The following is an 18,930-nucleotide window of genomic DNA, read 5'->3' on the forward strand; positions in this document are numbered from 1 at the left end:
TTATGTTCTGTCTCCTGTACCTCCTTCCTGTCTGACTTCCACACCCTGTCACTATAAAACTGTCACGATGCTCATACGATGGCAGACCGGGCCTCTCTGATCTCCTTTACCCTCTCGAAAACACACAGATGGCTGGAAAAATGGGTAGGCTCCATCAAGTGTCAGGCCACCCAGAAAAGTTCTACTTGGGACTGAAATGTTTCTGTAGAGCATGACAGTACAAAAGGTTCCACATGGCAAAACAACAGCTTGTTGAAAGTGCTACAGGACATTTACCAATACAGGTGAATAGTATTAAATTGGTTTTACAGTGGTATTGTAATGGTTTCAAGACACCAAATTAGGTCACATGAAGAGTTACAATGCTTTTGTAGAATAGAAGAATAGAAAGGTTCATGCGTGTTCTCCCCGTGTTAGCGTGGGTTTTCTCCGGGTGTTCAGGTTTACTCCCACAGTCCAAAGACATGCAGGTTAGGTTAATTGTTGACTCTAAATGTCCCGTAGGTGTGAATGTGAGCGTGAACAGTCTCTATGTGTCAGCCCTGTGATGGTCTGGTGACCTGTCCAGGGTGTAGCCCGCCTTCGCCCAATGTCAGCTGTGATCGGCTCCACCTGAGCTGCTCCAACCCTGAATAGGATAAGCGGTTACAGATAATGGATGGATGGATGAATACATTTATAGATTTGTTTTTACAATAAGTGACACAAAAAGGAAAATCAAAGGACAAAACAAAACCAATACATACATAATTTAATTTGGAATGTCTGTGGGTCTGTGGGTGTTTGCTAAGCTGTGTCGGGACAATCACTGTTTAGGTGAGGGGTTTAGAGAAGGGTCAGTTGTTCAAACAGCAACAAAATCTATTAATAGTCTATGTAAGTCTTGACCGTAGAGTCAAAATGAGATCATCAGATCACCCATCCGTCAGCTATACCGGTTTATCTGGGGGATTGAAGCCACCCTCAACCCCAACGCGTTCTCATCCCAACTTGTCACATACTGACGCTTTGTCAGACTCCACGGCGACGCTTTTCAGTCGCAATAAACACGTGCTTAATGTTGTGAAGTAAACAAAATCACTTGCTTAAGTTCAGGCAATAAAACCACTATCGTTAGGTTTAGGAAAAAACAACATGGTTGAAGCTATGTCACCAAACATTTAAAATTAATGGGTTTACATTGTAATTAAGGGAAAGCCCGGTATGTCTCAAACTGGCGGTAAAGGGTGACCTGTGCATCGGTATCTAATGCCGACAGCCGTGACAGAGCGTCGGTATTTGATGCCCTGTATGAGAACGGGCTGACCCCCCAGAGTTCCACCTAAACCATGATATAGTCCTGTGTGTCCTTTCAAAATAAACTTCTGTTGTCACAGGAAGTTAGGTTTAGGCAACACAACCACTTGGTTCGGGTAAAGAAACGGTCGTGGTTGACGTTAACTTCACTGACTAGTGACTCAAGTGAATAGCGACTTACGTGATTCACGGGACTGACGATACTAACGAATCACGTGACTAAAGACTGACGTGAAAAAATAATTAAAAGTTACTTTTAGTTTCACACAGGACAGGAACAGCGGTCTCCTGGTTGAAAAACTCTTGTGTGTTTGACCCATCCACCTCCCCTCCCGCTCTGAACGGACTCCCATGCTATTAATAATACGTCAGTTGCTCCGACTGTCGAATAATGCCGCAGGTGGGTTTATATTGGAGTTAGTTGAAAGCCCGGTTTGTCACGTACTGTCACTAAAGGGTGCCCCCGTGCGTCGGTTTCCAATGCCAATGGGCACTGACCAAACGGCGGTACTTGACGAGTTGGGAGTAAGAGCGGGTTGTCTTTAGCGACAGCCCTGCACCTCTTGGCTGACGATTACGTGGATTATATAACAATTACAGTGCATAACTTATCATAGGTATAAGTAGGAACAGTGAAAGAGAACAGCCTGACAAGGACAAGTTTTGTAGTGTGTTGAGACAATAAAGTTTATTTTTAAACTGTTCGTCTTCCTTTCTCCTTCTTCCTCACTTTGCTCCATCACTCCATCTTTCCAGGCTGTATCAGTCTGTCAGTAGAAGCAGAATAGACCAGAGCAGCAAGAAAGAGCAAAGAGCAGAGGAATACTCTATCAATGAAGACATCGCTTCCATTTCCTGCCCACCAACACACACACACACATCACTTAGACGTACCTGTCTCTACACTATCCTGACTTCCCACAATAGAGGCCATTCCTCTGTTAACACAGCTCTTAACACACACACACACACTCCTCCTTTTGTGGCAACCCAACAAAACAGGTGTTGAACTGATGTTTGTCTCACACACAAAGAAGAAACACATGTAAACATTCACACATAGTGTTGAGGGAAATATGGCTGACACATGACACAGAGAGAGAGAGAGAGAATATTTGTCTTCCAGGAGAGAGAGAAAGAGAGATTTGTTTTCAATCTCTCTCTCTTTTTGTCTTGGCCTCCTCCTCTCCTGCCATCTTCTCTCTCTCCTTCACTCTGACTCCTCGTCTCCTCTCTCCCGCTTCCTCTCTTCCTCATCATCCCTGTCACTCCCTCTTTCCTTCCAATTCCTAATCTCCTTCTCCTCCCTTCATTCGTACCCAGGGTAAATACAGACACCACGTGTACACCCACTGTGCTGTTGAATGGAATGTTGTGGAGATGTTGGTTTGGTAAAGCACACAGTGCCGCTCCAATACTCGACTCCAGGGAGTGACTGCTCTCAGCCAAGCTCCGTAACACCACAACGGAAACTGCCAAATTCGATAAAACTTTCTCAACTGCCAAAAAAAGTTTGAGGTGCTTTTTGCCTTTTGAAAAGAGTTGATGCGCTAAATGGATTATGGAAAGGCCTTTGCCGGAGATAGTCTGACACAGCGAACATTTAACTTACGTGACTGATCCGCTATTTCCGCTGTTGGCTTCTTCTCGGATATTCCCGTGACGTGTGAATGCTTGTCTTCGTCTATGAAATATGGCCGATACTAGCCGACATGAAAGATCAATTAAAACCTGCCCCATTGAAACTAATTCCTGAAGACCTCCATTTTTCTCTTGTAACCTCCACTTCTTCTACTCAAGGGTGAAAGTAGATTGAAGTTCTTGCCGGTACTACTAGGCTACCCCAACCATCATTGCTTGATATTGCCCCCCCCACCCCCAGCTTCATGCATCCCTTAACACACGATTCAATGCCTGTATGGTGGAGAAAGAAATTAGAAACACTTGACATCATGTATAGCAAATCATGTATTTTATGTACATCATGTACAAAGTGCTGCAGAATAATTTGTAAATGTTGAGTTGTTGTTCCGACTTAAGGGGGCTTTCACGTGAATTTTACCAGTCGGGAACTCATATTTCCGATTATTCCGATGCCACATGAATGCATCACAAATGCCCTATCTCGCAATGTTAATGAAAGTGAAACAGCATTATCACGTCTCAAGACATCGAACTGTGATTAGAGATATTTGATACACCACACAGTTGTACCGGCATGGATACAGAGACTACAGTAGTGCACAGATGCCGTTTCCATGGGTGCCACAATATAGCGCCTGGCGTTTACTCGCCGAGCTCTTGTCCACATGAGGAGCGCAGTCTGACCTCGCGGAAAACATCACGTCCTTGGCGGAGGTATCTACCTGTATGTTGACCTGATGTTAGCAGATGTGTTTTCTTGTTGGAAATGCGATCGTGAGTGACAGGTTGTATACGTGGGTTTTGGCAGGCATGATGCTGACCCCTCTTCCTGGTACTGCGTATCGGCGCTGAATCTTTTATTGGTACGGAGTACCGGACCGTACCGGTCTACTTTCACCCGTGCTTCTACTCTGTTCACTGGCATATTAAAGCCATGCATAGCCTATAGCGGCAACTTCTGACCGAACCATGCTGTTGTCGAGCCTATTCGCTCTAATATGTGCTTAATTGGCATTTCTTTTTTCATTTCAAAAGTTCACATAAAACTGACAGTTGAATGGAAACACGGCTTCTGACTCACAATATTCATCAATTTGTTGTCCTGCAAATTTTTCATGGAGCGTCTCCAGTGGAATTCTACTGTATTCTCGAGGGTCTCTTTCTGTCTTTCTTGCCTGCTTTCTTTCTGTTTTTCTTTATTTCACCAGCCTCTCTCCAACCCTCCAATCTCTCTCTATCTCACTCTCCCTCCTTCCCTCCCTCCCTCTCTCTCCAGGGTTTCTGTTAGTTAATGAGGTTTAAACTTGGATCCTCATCACTGATTCCAGCTTGGACTCACTGAGACCTAGTGTACTGTGTGTGTGTGTGCGTGTGCTTGTGTGTGTGTGTGTATGTGTGTGTATGTGTTCACCAAAGCAGTAAAAACATTGCAGCAAGTACCGCTGCCCTGAGGTACACCTTCACTGCTTAGATATTAGCTAACCAGGGAAATGCTCTGTGTGTGTGTGTGTTTGCTTCTTTGCTCCAGCGGCTCTTGAGCTAATGTGCTTCACAATCTACTAGCTTCCTCCTTCCCTTTAGCACTGCAACACTAATGACTAACCCAGGGCTAATACACACACACACACACAGAGAGAGGCTTGCCCCCACGCTGCCTGGTTTCAGTTCTATCTCATTTCATTGTGGGTAAAACATTATTTATAGCTGCAGAGCAAAGATACCAAACACAGATTAAACAGAGAGGGGGGGAGACATATGTGGGTTCAGGTGATATACGGACTGTTATTACACGTATACTAATATCAAACATTTCATAAAATGTATAGATATATTAAGTGTTTATACATTTCGATTTTTACACTTTGACTAATTGCACAAACTATGGACACGTTAAAACGGAATTAGAGTTTGATTATTAGCTGGGTTAAAGTAAAGTTATTGTATAATCGGTGTAGTGGGATTATTGGATTTGTGATCCCCTTGTGATTGTCCTATCACCATAACCAGGCACGGCAGGCTTGTCAGTCTTTAGATTAGTGTTGTAGCAGTGAGCATGTATGTGTAGTAAAAGCGACACTTAGCATGTAAAGAATTCGGATGCAAAAAAACAAAGCGTGTTCACTAGCACATCACCTCGTTCTCGTTCCCAACTCGTCAAATATATACCGCCGTTTGGAGACCGCTGTTCGTGTCCCGTACGAAACCAAAAGTAACGTTGACTCATTTTCTCACGTCAGCCATGAGTCACGTGACTCGTCGGTATCGCCAGTCCCGTGAGTCACGTGACTCGCTAGTCAGTGAAGTTTACATCAGCCACGACCGTTTCCAAGAGGGGTACCCCGTGTGTCGGTCTCCGATGCCGAGGGGTACTGACCACTTGACGAGTTGGGTGTGAGAACGTGTTGCTGTCACCAATCAATACCGCCGTAGTATGAGACGCACCAGGCTTTCCATGAACTACAATGTAAACCCATCCGCTGAAACAGTAAACGCAAAGGGAAATGGCTGTGATGATGTATTATAAAGAGCGAAAGAGACACTAAGGGCGGATGGATCCAACAAACACAGGGCTTTCATCCAGGAGACCGCTGTTTGTGTCCCGTGCGTTACGTTTCACTTTCACTTTACAATCAGCTGATCGTTCGTGTCCCGTGTTCGCAACCCTAACCCAGTCACATTTGCACTGTACAAACGCAGTAGTTTTAAAACCAACCATGTTGTTTTTTTCCAAAGCAAGTGTTTTTGTCTAATTCACAACATTAAGCATGTGTTTACTGCGAACATAAAGTTATGCAGAAGGCTTGTTAAACACGTGTTTACTGCGACAGAAAAAGTGATGCCGGGGGGTCTGACAAAGCATCAGCATGTGACGAGTTGGGATGAGAAGGTGTTGATTATTTCCCCCAGTGTGTGGAAGCCGGTGCTGGGAGCTACCAGAGTTTAAGGTAACATTAGCACTGCTGTCCTGCTCTTTATTGGATCTTGGGAAGTTTGGATTCCTGCAACCCTAGCCAACGTTATTTGAGATAGTGTTGCGTTTGCCAAACACATCACTTAGTCCTCAACATCAAAAACCTTTTCTCTTTTAACGTTAAAAGTTAAACATGCTGTTTGAAATTACAAAGCCAGATATGTAAGCTAAGCAAGCAAACAGGGTTAGGCTATGTTAGAGTAAAATAACGTATCTTTTTACAAGGTCTACAGTACAATACAAGAAAAATGCTGTTTCTTTATTGCCTCGTCTTCTATGGATCATCAGCTGGCGTGGATGCTGCCTTTTTGCCTGGGACATGTTTCAAGGTTACATTAAATAATACAGGGTCGCACAACGAAAGGCAAGTTGTAGTCCCTTCATGCTACACAAGAGAAAAACAAAACAAAAACTATTTTTATGGAGGAGTATGAGTTGAAGCAGGGTGAACAGGCTGATGCTGAGGTGGGTACTGTCTTTTAATATCATTTGGGCTTTGTGCAGGCACCTCACCTCACCAATACCACTCATGCTTGGTAGATGGGCACCAATGATGTGCTGGGTTTTTTAAATCAGTCCTGGGCCGTGCACGAACCATGCCAATTTGTAATGTTGCAGTCAGGATGGAAACAGATTTCTTTTTAGCTTCAGCATCTTAGCACAATATCATGTATGTAGCTCTCATGGGTCTATTTAAGACCCATTTCATAGGATTCTTATTTTAAAATGAGTCAACTGGAAACATGTAAAAAGTCAGTGGTAAACAAGGTTTCCACCCAACTCATAGAGTTAAAGTAAGCTTAATTGGCTAGATATCTACAGCTGACAAAATCTGCTTGTGACAGTGGTCATTACAGCAAAATTGGCAAACTTGACGGTTTCCGGCAAGAAATAATAAGCTGCTTCTGTCTACTTCAGGAATCAAACACCCTATTTGTGATTTCCAATTTCTGACTTTTCCTCTACCACCATGCTGAAATTGACAATCGGATGGCTTGTCATGAAACAGCTTTGGGAATCCCCTAGCTTTTAATCTAGCACCATCATCTGTTCAAAATTGTAATTTGTCAAATACTATTGTTCATGACCAATAACCTGCAAAACTAATGATATTCCCAGCTGTACTTTGTGATTACTGCTAACTAGCAAATGTTAGCATGCAAAACTGAGATGGTGACAATGTTCAGCATTGAAGTACCAAAGTCAAAGAGCCACTAGTGTGGCTGTAACCTCTGGTTTAAGGTTGAATTTAAAGCAATGACGGGACTAAAAATATGTTAAAATTATCCAACTAAAACATTCCTCTTCAAGGCACTATAGATAATACTGCCTTTACTGCAACCCAAGAACACAGGTAATGTCATCAAGTGCTATATAGAATAAACCATCTTTACAAAGTAAATGTAGGAAGCACCATTTTACAGATTTATTACATTGTACATGATGACTACTGCTATTAATGTGTACTTTGTAAGGACTTACTGTGTGTGTTTTATAAGACTTAATGTCCTTGGAGGAGTCTGACCGGATTCCTCTTCCTGTTGTTGTTCATCTGGGTTATATGTTACCAGGCAGACTGATGGCCATATTAATACAAAGTGACGCTCAATTGGCTGAAGTAATGTTGCATAGACAGCAACACTTCCAGTGATTGGACAATCAGTCAACCCCTTCCAGCCCTGAGGGTGACAGTCTGTCTCCCCCCTCAGCCTAAACAAAACAGGATTACATCACTTCCTGTCGGTCTGTTCGATGACACATTCTGCTGACCTGTCTGTAATTCTCTGTCTGAAGTCTGTCAACAAACACGCAGAAATGAGATGAAGCTCCAGTGAAATGATCGACATATGACCAATCAGCCATGTTTCTACAGTAGCCCAGAAGGGACAAACCAAACTCTGTTTTGGGCCGGAGTCGATAACGTTCACTCCTGCTGCCGCCACGCTCTCTCTCTTGCTTCACCACTCACTTCACCCACGTACACAAACACACACACACGACACACTAGCTCAACTCCAAATGACCTATGCTGCTCTTAAAGCAACTTGCTCTGGAGAGGGCCATTCCCATTTTGCGTCGGCCGTATAGCTCTCCTACACGCTAGGCACACGGGAGAAGCTTCAGTTGGTTGCAATCTGCAACCTCACCGTTAGATACCTCCAGATCCTACACACTGCTCCTTTAAGTACAAGTCACTAATGCTCGCTTATAGAGTGGCCATTAGCACAGCACCCACCTTCTTAAACTCCCTCATTCAGATGGTGTGAACACATAGGAGGAATTTGACTCTGGTATTTTGCTGCTATCAATGTAGGTGCACCGAAATAGACATACGGCTAATAACAGGGACAACAACGCTGAGCAAGGTAAACACAAACATTTGACTATGTACAGATATAAATTAATAAATATATATATACACACAGAGATGTGCTTAAGTTCATCTTCACAGAGCTAGCATGCCTGTAGACATGCTGCGTTCACATGGAATCAGACAGATAACACCTTTTGGACGGCACCGGAAAAACAAACTGTCCGACGTAATGGCAGGACGGCAAAACAAAACAAGCATGACAATAAGTTGCAATGGTGATAGTATTGTTTACAAAGAATGGAATAAAATATATTTAAAAAAATTATATTGTGTCTATTTTTTGATGTAATTACTCTGGTAATACATGTACTGTAGCTACTTGTAATATATCGGTAGGATTTCAAGCTCTAATCATATAATTTCGGGTCTTGTTGCACCAAAATGTTTAGCTTCTCGTTGTCCAGACCGCCCATGTTTTCTCCTTGTGTGAGGGAGCTACGTAACATTCGGTTGTAAATTCCATCACGGAGGATGGCAAAAAGTTAAAGTATTTTAACTTTGGACATTACTGCTCTTACCTTCACCAGTATTCTCTGCTGGCCTAACCTAATTTTACCATCCTGCTCTTGTCCACTAAAATGATATCCGTTTGGCCGTCTGCCTGATTCCATGTTAAGGCAGCGTTAGTCTTGTTTCTGGGAGTTTGGAGGTTCTAGGAACCTGGAGCATATCTTATACGCTGATTTTGGTATTTATTTAATTTTGAGTCATTTTTAAACTAACAACTAAAACAATTAAATATTCATTATTTTCCAATGGAGGGAGGGTGAACTTGAACTCCTGACCTCAGTCTTTCTGAATCCCGGCGATGGCCCTGACTGCTTACATGCCGGTAACCAGTAGAGCTAAATAATGCTCTCCTCGCATCATTCCACTCTACTCTGCCACTGTCACATCGCACCCTAACAAGCTAATTAATGAACTTGTCAGTCGTCATTACTGTAAAGACTTCACACATGAAGGAGTAGTGATGTGTGAGTCTGTGAGACTTTTAGGGATCCGAGGTTTGACGTCGACACACACAGATACACATGTGGACACTGTTGATACGTACAGTCTTCACGCTTGCAACCAAATGCACACAGATGCTGATTTACACAAATGAAAATGCATACATACACACTTTATCCAAACACGCACACCAAACAAACCATCATACACACAAAGTTGGCTCCCACAAATTAATTTGCCAGCCATCTCATATCACACTGATGGGAGACAGAGATAGAGAGAGAGAAAGAGAGAGAGAGAGAGAGAGAGAGAGAGAGAGATGGTTGGAGGGAAGAAAACACACCGTTTTCCAGCTGATTAATTTTTCCAATTTCATCGAGACACGACCGTAACCTTCTTCAATTAAAACACCACTCTGGAGACAGACACTGTGTGTGTGCGTGCGTATGCAGAGCTGATGGTTGTATTTTATTGAGTGGAAAATTGAATCAAATTGTTTCTTTCAAACAGTCTGTTCTCCCCCTCTCCTCCCTCACTTCACCGTCTTCCTCCTCCTTTTCCTCCCCTCCTCCCTCACTTTATCGACTGCTCACTTTCTCCTCCCTCGTATCATCTCCAGGTCCGAAGGGCCAATAGCCTGTAGTTATGACATTTGCTTTCCTATTCTTTTACTTCCACTCTTATCCTTCTTTTTTTTATTTATTTTATGGCAATCCATCCAATAGTTGTTGTTTAGGCACGCCACTAGCGAGGCTAAAAACTCCAGCAGTCCAGTATAGGAAAGCCACTGTTTTGAAAAAAAGGAAATGAAGATGTAATTCTTTCAAATGCAATCTATGTAGCCTAATCCTAAAATATGTCCCTTGAAGGTGGTGCTGTAGCAACTGTGGTAAGGTCTGAATTTTGATAATTCATTACATCACCAATCTTATGTGATAATGTTAGCAAAATGCACAGCAACCTAATGGAAATAGTAAATATTACATTACAAGTAGGGCTGCCAATCGAATACATTATTTAATCGCAATTAATTGCAAATTAATCAAATTTTATATCTGTTCAAAATGTACCTTAAAGGAAGATTTGTCAAATATTTAATACTCTTATCAACATGGGAGTGGACAAATATGCTGCTTTATGCAAATGTATGTATATATTTATTATTGGACCCCTCTGAAAATCACCATTACAGTTTTTCCTCGACTAAATTTAGCGCAACTTTGGAGCATTATTAAAAGCTAGTTTGACATGGTCATGACCAATGGATTCCTTAGGTTTTCTAGTTTCATATGAAACCAGTATCTTAACTCTAGCTTTAAAACTGAGCCCCTACAACCTAAAGATTACAAGTTGCGCTAATGCTTTAAAGAAATTGACGGCATTAAAACAAATTTTGACAGCCCTAATTACAAGTATTCTTTCTAGTTGGTAATTACAATATTTCTATGGAGGCACAGTACATGCATGCATTGAGTGAGAGAGTCATTGAGTGAATGAATTTCAAAATTACAGGGTCTTTTTTACGAGTGAGGGTCAACTCCCAAGATCAAGATGGATTAGTGCAGTGTTAGTGACGTGGGTATTGTACCAGACTCTTGAGGTGAAGTATAACATTACACTGTAAAGTATAATATACATTATATAGTAAAACATTATTAACATTTCAAGCCCAAATTGGCTCGTCATCAGGTACAGAGCTACACTGATTGACTGGGACGATACCCCAGGCCAAACCCAGAACATTAAAGTTCATTATGAAATGGGATGCATATCGATACCGATAATGGATCGGATATCGGGACGATACTGTTTCATATAACTGGATCGGATATCGGTGACAATGACAGTTTATATACTATATACATTATATACTGTAATTTTAATTCCTGTTTCAGTTTTGACCAATTTCTTTCTGCACTGAAATGGCTTTCCGTTATCATTGTCGCTGAGCGACCATTCTAAACAATGACGATTTTAATTGACCCACTGATTTTTGGTATAATATGAATAATACATGCAAGAATCTGACCATGTATAAAGACAACAATACCAACTTTGGGGACGCAGTGTTCAAATATTTTATGTTACGTAATGTTATAATTTACCTCTGTAGCTTAATAACGTAACAAATGTAGTCATTTAAAGACAAACCACGATGTTTTTTTATCAAACAAACAACCAAGTAGTTTAGTTGCGTTTTTTTGTTTTGTTTTGTTTCAATTTACAACGTTAACCACATGTTTTAAACGGTTTAAAACTGTGACCGTAATCTGGAAATTTCCCTCGAAATGTAAATGAGAATTAAGTTTAACAACCACAACCCACCATATTTTCTTATACTAAGTCATTTTGTTGCTTAAACTTAACCAAGTATTTTCTGTGAAGACGGAAGTTTATTTTGAAAAGACTGGAGCGGAAATAGACACATGCATCACGTGTATCTGGACATTCGTATAGGAAAAAGCATAAAAAATGAGGAATAACTTTTTGTAAGATATCATATAAACAGTTATATGAGCTACGTTGATCGGATGGATTGACACGATAAAATGAACACAAATACTGAAATCCCAGGAAGAAGAAAGGAGTTCTGTCAAATATCTCTTTATACATAAAGATTAAAGTAAAATCTATTTCAATGTAAACATGACATTAACTTGTTGTCTCATTTAAGGTGCTGCATCCAACGAGGACAGAGTGTCTCTCTCTCTCTCTCTCCTCGGTGTCTCTCAGGGTCCCTCTCCCTCACCTCCCCACTGACACAGTCATGAATCTCCATTAGGAGAAGAATAAAGACACACAAACACAGACTTATACACACACACCAAAGTCACTTTGAAGAGAGAGAGAAGAGGAGAGGAGAAAGAGGAGGACGGCAGAAAGGAAATGAAGAGAAGGGAGGAGAGGAGGAAGAAAGGAAGGAGGAGGAGCTGAAGAACCTCCCAAAGTCACTTTGACAGTCAAGAAAAAGTGAAGAAAAGCAGAATGGACAGGAAGGAGGAGGACGTCTATTTATCTTTCTCATTAAATTGATCGTTAATATAGAGTTTGTGGATAGTGATCACACGTTTGACTCATCATGTGATTTATGCAATACTACACATATGTTTGTTCCGAGTAATAAAGGCATTTTAACTAGGGCTCAATCAATCAATTAAAATATTTAATCGCAATTAATCGCATTATCTGTTCAAAATGTACTTCAAAGGGAGATTTGTAAAGTATTTAATACTCTTATCAACATGGGAGTGGACAAATATGCTGCTTTATGTATCTGATGTCAGCATTTTGTATTTACTTATTTTCACTGTGGTTATTTGTTATATATTGCACGTCTTAAAGCTGCAGTTGGCAGAATGTTTTTGGCATCATTGGGCAAAAATTCCACAATAACCTTTCAGCATATTATAGACTTCTGCACCTCCTCATGGCTCTGTTTTCAGGCTTTAAATAATCTAGCCCGTGATGGGAGACTTTGCCAATCACAGGTCATTTCAGAGAGAGAGAGCGTTCCTATTGGCTGTGCTCCGGCTGTTGGGCGGTGCTTGGTATTTCCTCAACTGATCTCAGCCTGGCTGCCGGGTCACAAATATTCTCATTTTACAGCTAAACAGTACACTACACGACGATTCTGAAAACATTTGAGGAGAGAAATAGGCATTACAGAAACAGAATATTGATTCATATTTGATCAGTGCTGCCTAGTTTGACCGTTTGATCGGAGTTGGTGATTGATTGACAGCTGTTCAGAGACAGCAGACTCCAGATCAGCTCTTACTGCTTGTTTTCCTCCGGTCTGTGAAATCTTGCAGATGCCGTTAGGAGCACCGGTGTTATGATTCTGTTGTTTTGTTTTTTGCTGTTGGTTGTGTTGTGTTTGCCTGAGGCCTGTACTACGAAGCGAGTTCAACATATCCTTGTTATCTGGCTTAACTAACTCTAACAAACAAGATCACACTAAACGGTCCTACGAAGGTGGTTATCAACTCGGTAAATCAACCCAGGGTTTCAGTGACTGAGTTTTCCAAGTGCTTAGTCCTCGTGGTCCTATTCCTCTGAGCCACGAGCCGGCCAGCTCCCTGCCCTCCTGCTTACGATTTTTCTAGTTGTTGTAAAATAAACTCTATTTAATTTTTTTTACTTACCTGTGCCAGTCTCTGCTCTGGGGTCCAGCTTAAAAACAAGACTTAACACATACTCCTTTATTTCCATCTTCTTACATTTCTTTATGTTTATACAAGAGCAACTTTAACGCCCCGCGGGAATCATTAAAGTATTTCTGATTCTGATTCTGATTATTATTAGAAATCAACTAACAACACTAAACAATAGCAAATATTGTTTAGAAACTCTCACAGGTACTGCATTTAGCATAAAAAATATGCTCATAACATGGCAAACTGCAGCCCAACAGGCAGCAACAGCTGTCAGTGTGTCAGTGTGCTGACTTGACTATGGCTTGCCCCAAACTGCATGTGATTATCATAAAGTGGGCATGTCTGTAAAGGGGAGACTCGTGGGCACCCATAGAACCCATTTTCATTCACATATCTGGAGGTCAGAGGTCAAGGGACCATTTTGAAAATGGACATGACCGTTTTTCCTCGCCAAAATTTAGTGTAAGTTTGGAGCGTTATTTAGCCTCCTTCAAGACAAGCTAGTATGACATGGTTGGTACCGATGGATTCATTAGTTTCATATGATACCAGTATCTTCACTCTAACTGAGCTAATACAACCTTAAAAGTGCAAGTTGTGTTAATGCGTTAAAAAAATTAGTGGCGTTAAAACAAATTTGCGTTAACATGTTATTATCGTGATAACTTTGACAGCCCTACAATAAATACAACATTTTGATTATACTTTAATATATTTTTTGCTTTTTTTTTTGTAAAAATTAATTAGGCTACCTTGTTTTAATCATAAGACTACCGTAGAAGTTTACGTAAAAACAACTGAGTCTGAGAGTTGGTAGTTCAACTCCTTCTCCTTCTCACCATCCACACATGGAGGTTAGCTGCTTGGTTATTTCAGTTCCTCCTCTCCTCCCTCACCCCTCGCTCCAACATTCCCAGAGAAACTCCTGCTGTCTGGGAATTCTCCGCTGTTATTATTAGCCTGTAATGTTTTCTCTGTCTCTCTTTTTTTTGTCTTTTTTTTTTTCAATCTTTCTGTTTCTGTTTCGCTCTCTCAGTCTCGCTGTTTTCTTTCTGTCACTCTCACAAAACTAAACTGTGACATACTTGAAAATAAAACAGATTACAATTGATAACATTAGATTGAATTCCATTAGAGTAGATTGGATTAGATTCAATTAAATTAGATTAGATTAAACTTTATTGATGTCTGGGGTGAAATCAGGCCATTGAAACACTAAAAAGCAAAACAGCAAAGAAAAATACAAAAAACAAAATGCGAAAATATGTCTATATAGAATGTGTAGCTGTATTAGCACAAGTATGCATGTATGGGGACGGAACCTTCAAAAATCCAAAATAGATGAATAAATGACTTGATAGATAAATAAATTTGCCATTAAATGAACCAAAACTTGTATTAAAAATAAATGTAGGCACTCATTTATATTATTAAAAGATTTGTGTTTTAATTTGCTTCTTTAGTTATTTATCTTTGTATTACTTCCCATATCCATCTACTCCTCTATTAAATTTCCCCTTTTTATTTATTTTATTAAGTTTCAAATGTATTTATTTATTTTAGCAAATATTTTTTGTTTTTTTTACATTTATTTTTAAATGTATTTATTCATTGTATGTATTTATTTATTTCTGTGTAATTTTCCCTTTGCACCCTCCAAGGTGTGCAGAATAACTGTGTGAAGCTGAACTGTTTCGCAGATCCACCGCCAGTCTCCTCCCCGAGATTGAGCTGGGAACCTAGCCACTACGTAGCCAATGTTAACACTTGAAGTAATCATTGTACCGAAGGGTTAAGAACATAATCACACGTTTTTTATTTTTATTTTTTTTAATTTGCAGTGCAATGCTTGACAAATAAATACACAGTGTTATTACCCATCTTGACATAAAAAATGTAAAAATATTACTAAATAATGTGATTTAATCAAATTTATGAAGCATTTTGTGGGTCCAAAGACCACTTTTCTTCATGTCCCACAGCTGTGGTCTCAATGTTGAGATAAAATGAGTTAATTCAATTATAATATGACATTATTTCAAATGGAAATGTTTCATATACATTATAGATATATGATTTTTTTTCATCGCAATGTGCTTGTCCCACCCTTCTGAGTCCTTACCGCGACACTGAGCAAATGCCATAGTAAAAGTTTTATTCAACGCCAAACAAATCTAGTTTCCAGGGTAACAGAAGTTAGCAGATGAGCACATGGATGACAGGTTGGACCGGCCACACAGGTGACTTTCGGTAATTTTCGCAACATGTCCTTTCCAAGCTGTTGTGGTAAAGACATTAGACATTAAAATGACATTATCTGTCAGAATTTTTTTTTTATATATATTTTTTGTATGAAGACTCAAATCTATATGGTTACAGTCTACATTTTTCAGGGCGTAGAGCAAAAATGTTTTTTTATATCAATATTTACAATGATGCACAAAGCTTCATGAAAATGAATTTAAATGTCTTAAAAATATTATAGAAATTAAAAAAGAAAAATGTATAAAATTAACATTATTGTAATGTGGTAAGGACATATTAACTATAACATAACTGTAACATATTATTATGTTACAGATTAAAATCTTAACCGCTGTATGTAATTTTGTGCAACTGTTTATATGTATTACATACTCTAATGGTTGGAATTAAACATTTAAATTCATAGAGGTTGTTTTTTTTTTAATTTGGGAGAGTCAAAAGTGACCGTAGCTGCAGAAACACCCTTATGTAGTTTGTGTCTCTATGAAGGCATTTTAATCGCACAACACGCACAGCGGAAATGAGTCTAACATTCCTCATATGTTCTACCAGAAGTTCCCAGGGAGTGTAGGCCCATGTTGTTCATATGTTCATATGCATTATGCATGTGAATCTGAGCTTGCATAGCTATTCCATGTTATTTTCCCTGTGTGTGTGTGTGTGTGTGTGTGAGTATTCTTAGCTCCTGCTGTGTTGTAACTGTCTCACTGGGAAACAGGCATATCCTCCGAAGCCACCCCCTCCTCCCAGGGGTCACAGCAGAGGTCAGAGTTGAGGTGTCAGGAAGGTCGTTTCCGTGACGATAATTCTCCTCCCTCTCAGACAACCAGGTACATTTTTCACACTGTGAGAATCGTACAAACACACACCAGTGACTCTGCACAGCACGGGGTCGAGCGAGCACACACATCTATCTGTCTCTAATGCGTACTTTCTCTCTCTATTTGACCTGTCTTCCAGCTTCTCTCTCTCTCTTCCTCTCTTTCTTTTTTTCCTCATGTCTCTCGTTCACTTTTTTTCACGGAAGAAAAGACAGGTTCTCCTCTGGGTGTCTTTAAAGTATCGCATTATCATTCTGACATTAGTCAAACTGATGTCGGAGCTGTTTCAGCTCCTAACATGCAGCGTTGAGGGTGAACATCAGAACGTCATGAAAGAGGGTGAAGAGCTTCTTCAGGTGACATAATGCCTCCTCAGGCGGCCATGTTGGAGGTTCACATCTCTGTAAACAGCTGGAGTCTCGAAAGCACTTCTCAGTAATAAGCTTGATAGCAACATCATGCTGTACTGAAGAAGATTGAGATCATAAACTCATGTTTACAATGTTTACTGAGGTAATAAATCAAGTGAGAAGGAGGCTCATTTCATCATAGACTTCTATACAATCAGACTTCTTTTAGCAACCGGATGAGTCGCCCCCTGCTGGCTATTAGAAAGAATGCAGGTTTAAGGCACTTCAGAATTGACTTCACATCTCAGACCTGGAGGTCGTTACGAACCAGGCTTTCAAACTAACTCCAATATAAACCCTACCGCGGCGTTATTCGACAGTCAGAGCAAGGGACGTAGTATAAATAGCGTGAGAGTCAACCTTAAGGAGGTGGTGGATTGGTCAAACAAACACAAGACTTGAGCAGTTTCCGCTCGTTACATGCATACATTCAATGGAGGTTAATTTGTTTTTTAGGTTTACTTACGCTACAAAAGCACTCGGTTAGGTTTAGGGAAAAATCATGGTTGAAATAAGTAAGGCTGTTAAAGTTAATATGTTAACGCCAATTCATTTTAACGCCACTAATTTCTGTAATGCATTGACGCAACTTGCGATTTTTAGGTTATGGTGAGTGACGATACTGGTATCATAGTAATCTATAAAAACCTAATGAATCCATTGGTACCAACCATACTAGCTTGTCGGAGGAAGTCAAATAACGCTCCAAAGTCAATTTTGCCGAGGAAAAATTGACATGGCCATTTTCAAAGGGGGTTCCTTGAACTCTGACCACCTCCAGATATGTGAATGAAAATGGGTTCTATGGGTACCCTACGGGTCTCCCCTTTACAGACATGCCCACTTTATGATAATCACATGCAGTTTGGGGCAAGTCAAATTTACAATAATAAATACATACATACATTTGCATAAAGCAGCATATTTGCCCACTCCCATGTTGATAAGAGTTTTAAATACTTGACACATCTCCTTTTAAGGTACATTTTGAACAGATAAAAAATGTGCAATTACCGATTGACAGCCCTAAAAATAAATCTGTTACGTAACTGCCGTTAAGTACGTAAGGAACAAAACTAAGGTAAAATAAGTCAATAGTGACTTGGTTTCACACAGGACACAAATAGGGTCTCCTGGGTGAAAGTCCTGTGTTTGTTTGACCCGTCCAACCTCCTCCCTATACACAGACTGTCTCGCTCTTTATACTACGTCAGTTGCTCTGACTCTCTGATAATGATGCGGACGGGTTTACATTGAAAACCTGGTGCTTTACATACAGACGCTTAAGGGTGCCTCGTGCATCGTATCGAGCGCCGATGCGTATGCCGTATGACCCCACAATGGGCTCTGTAATAAAAATATAATAATAATATTAGCCCTGGACTATGTAAATGGCATCTAGTTTATGACCAAACACTGCTAATGCAGTATAAAAAGGGCTACATGCATGGCATTTTCTTAACTTATTTTAGATTTCACAGGGACATTTATGAAATTACTTTCATGCACAACACTTTTACAACAAACTCACAAACGACTGTCTAAATACGAGTGGCTGTTTACGTCTTTTATGTAGCGTTTTTCTCTGGAAGAAAAGCACTGGGGAGCATGGTAATACAAAAAAGTACCTGCAGTTGCAATACAGTAGAGCATATAATATATATAATCTAAATGAAACAAACAAAAAAGTTGGAGCGCCCTGACGACCCGTTCTCACACCCAACTCCCTAAATACCGGCGATCGGAGACCGACGCACGGAGGCGCCCTTTAGCAACAGTATGTGACGAACCGGGCTTTAAACTAACTCCAATGTAAACCCACCCACAGCGTTATTAGACGATCAGAGCAAGTGATGTAGTATAAATAGCGTGAGAGTCAACTCAGGGCAGGAGGGAGGGGTCGGTGGACGGGTCAAACAAACACAAGTCTTTCAACCAGGAGGCTGCTGTTTGTGTCCCGTGTGAAACTAAAAGTAACGTAATTTATCATGTAAGTCTTTAGTCACATGACTCGTTAGTATCGTCAGTCCCGTGAGTCACG

This window comes from Sebastes umbrosus, chromosome 14 (genome assembly GCF_015220745.1).
Source record: "Sebastes umbrosus isolate fSebUmb1 chromosome 14, fSebUmb1.pri, whole genome shotgun sequence".
Taxonomy (NCBI): Eukaryota; Metazoa; Chordata; class Actinopteri; order Perciformes; family Sebastidae; genus Sebastes; species Sebastes umbrosus.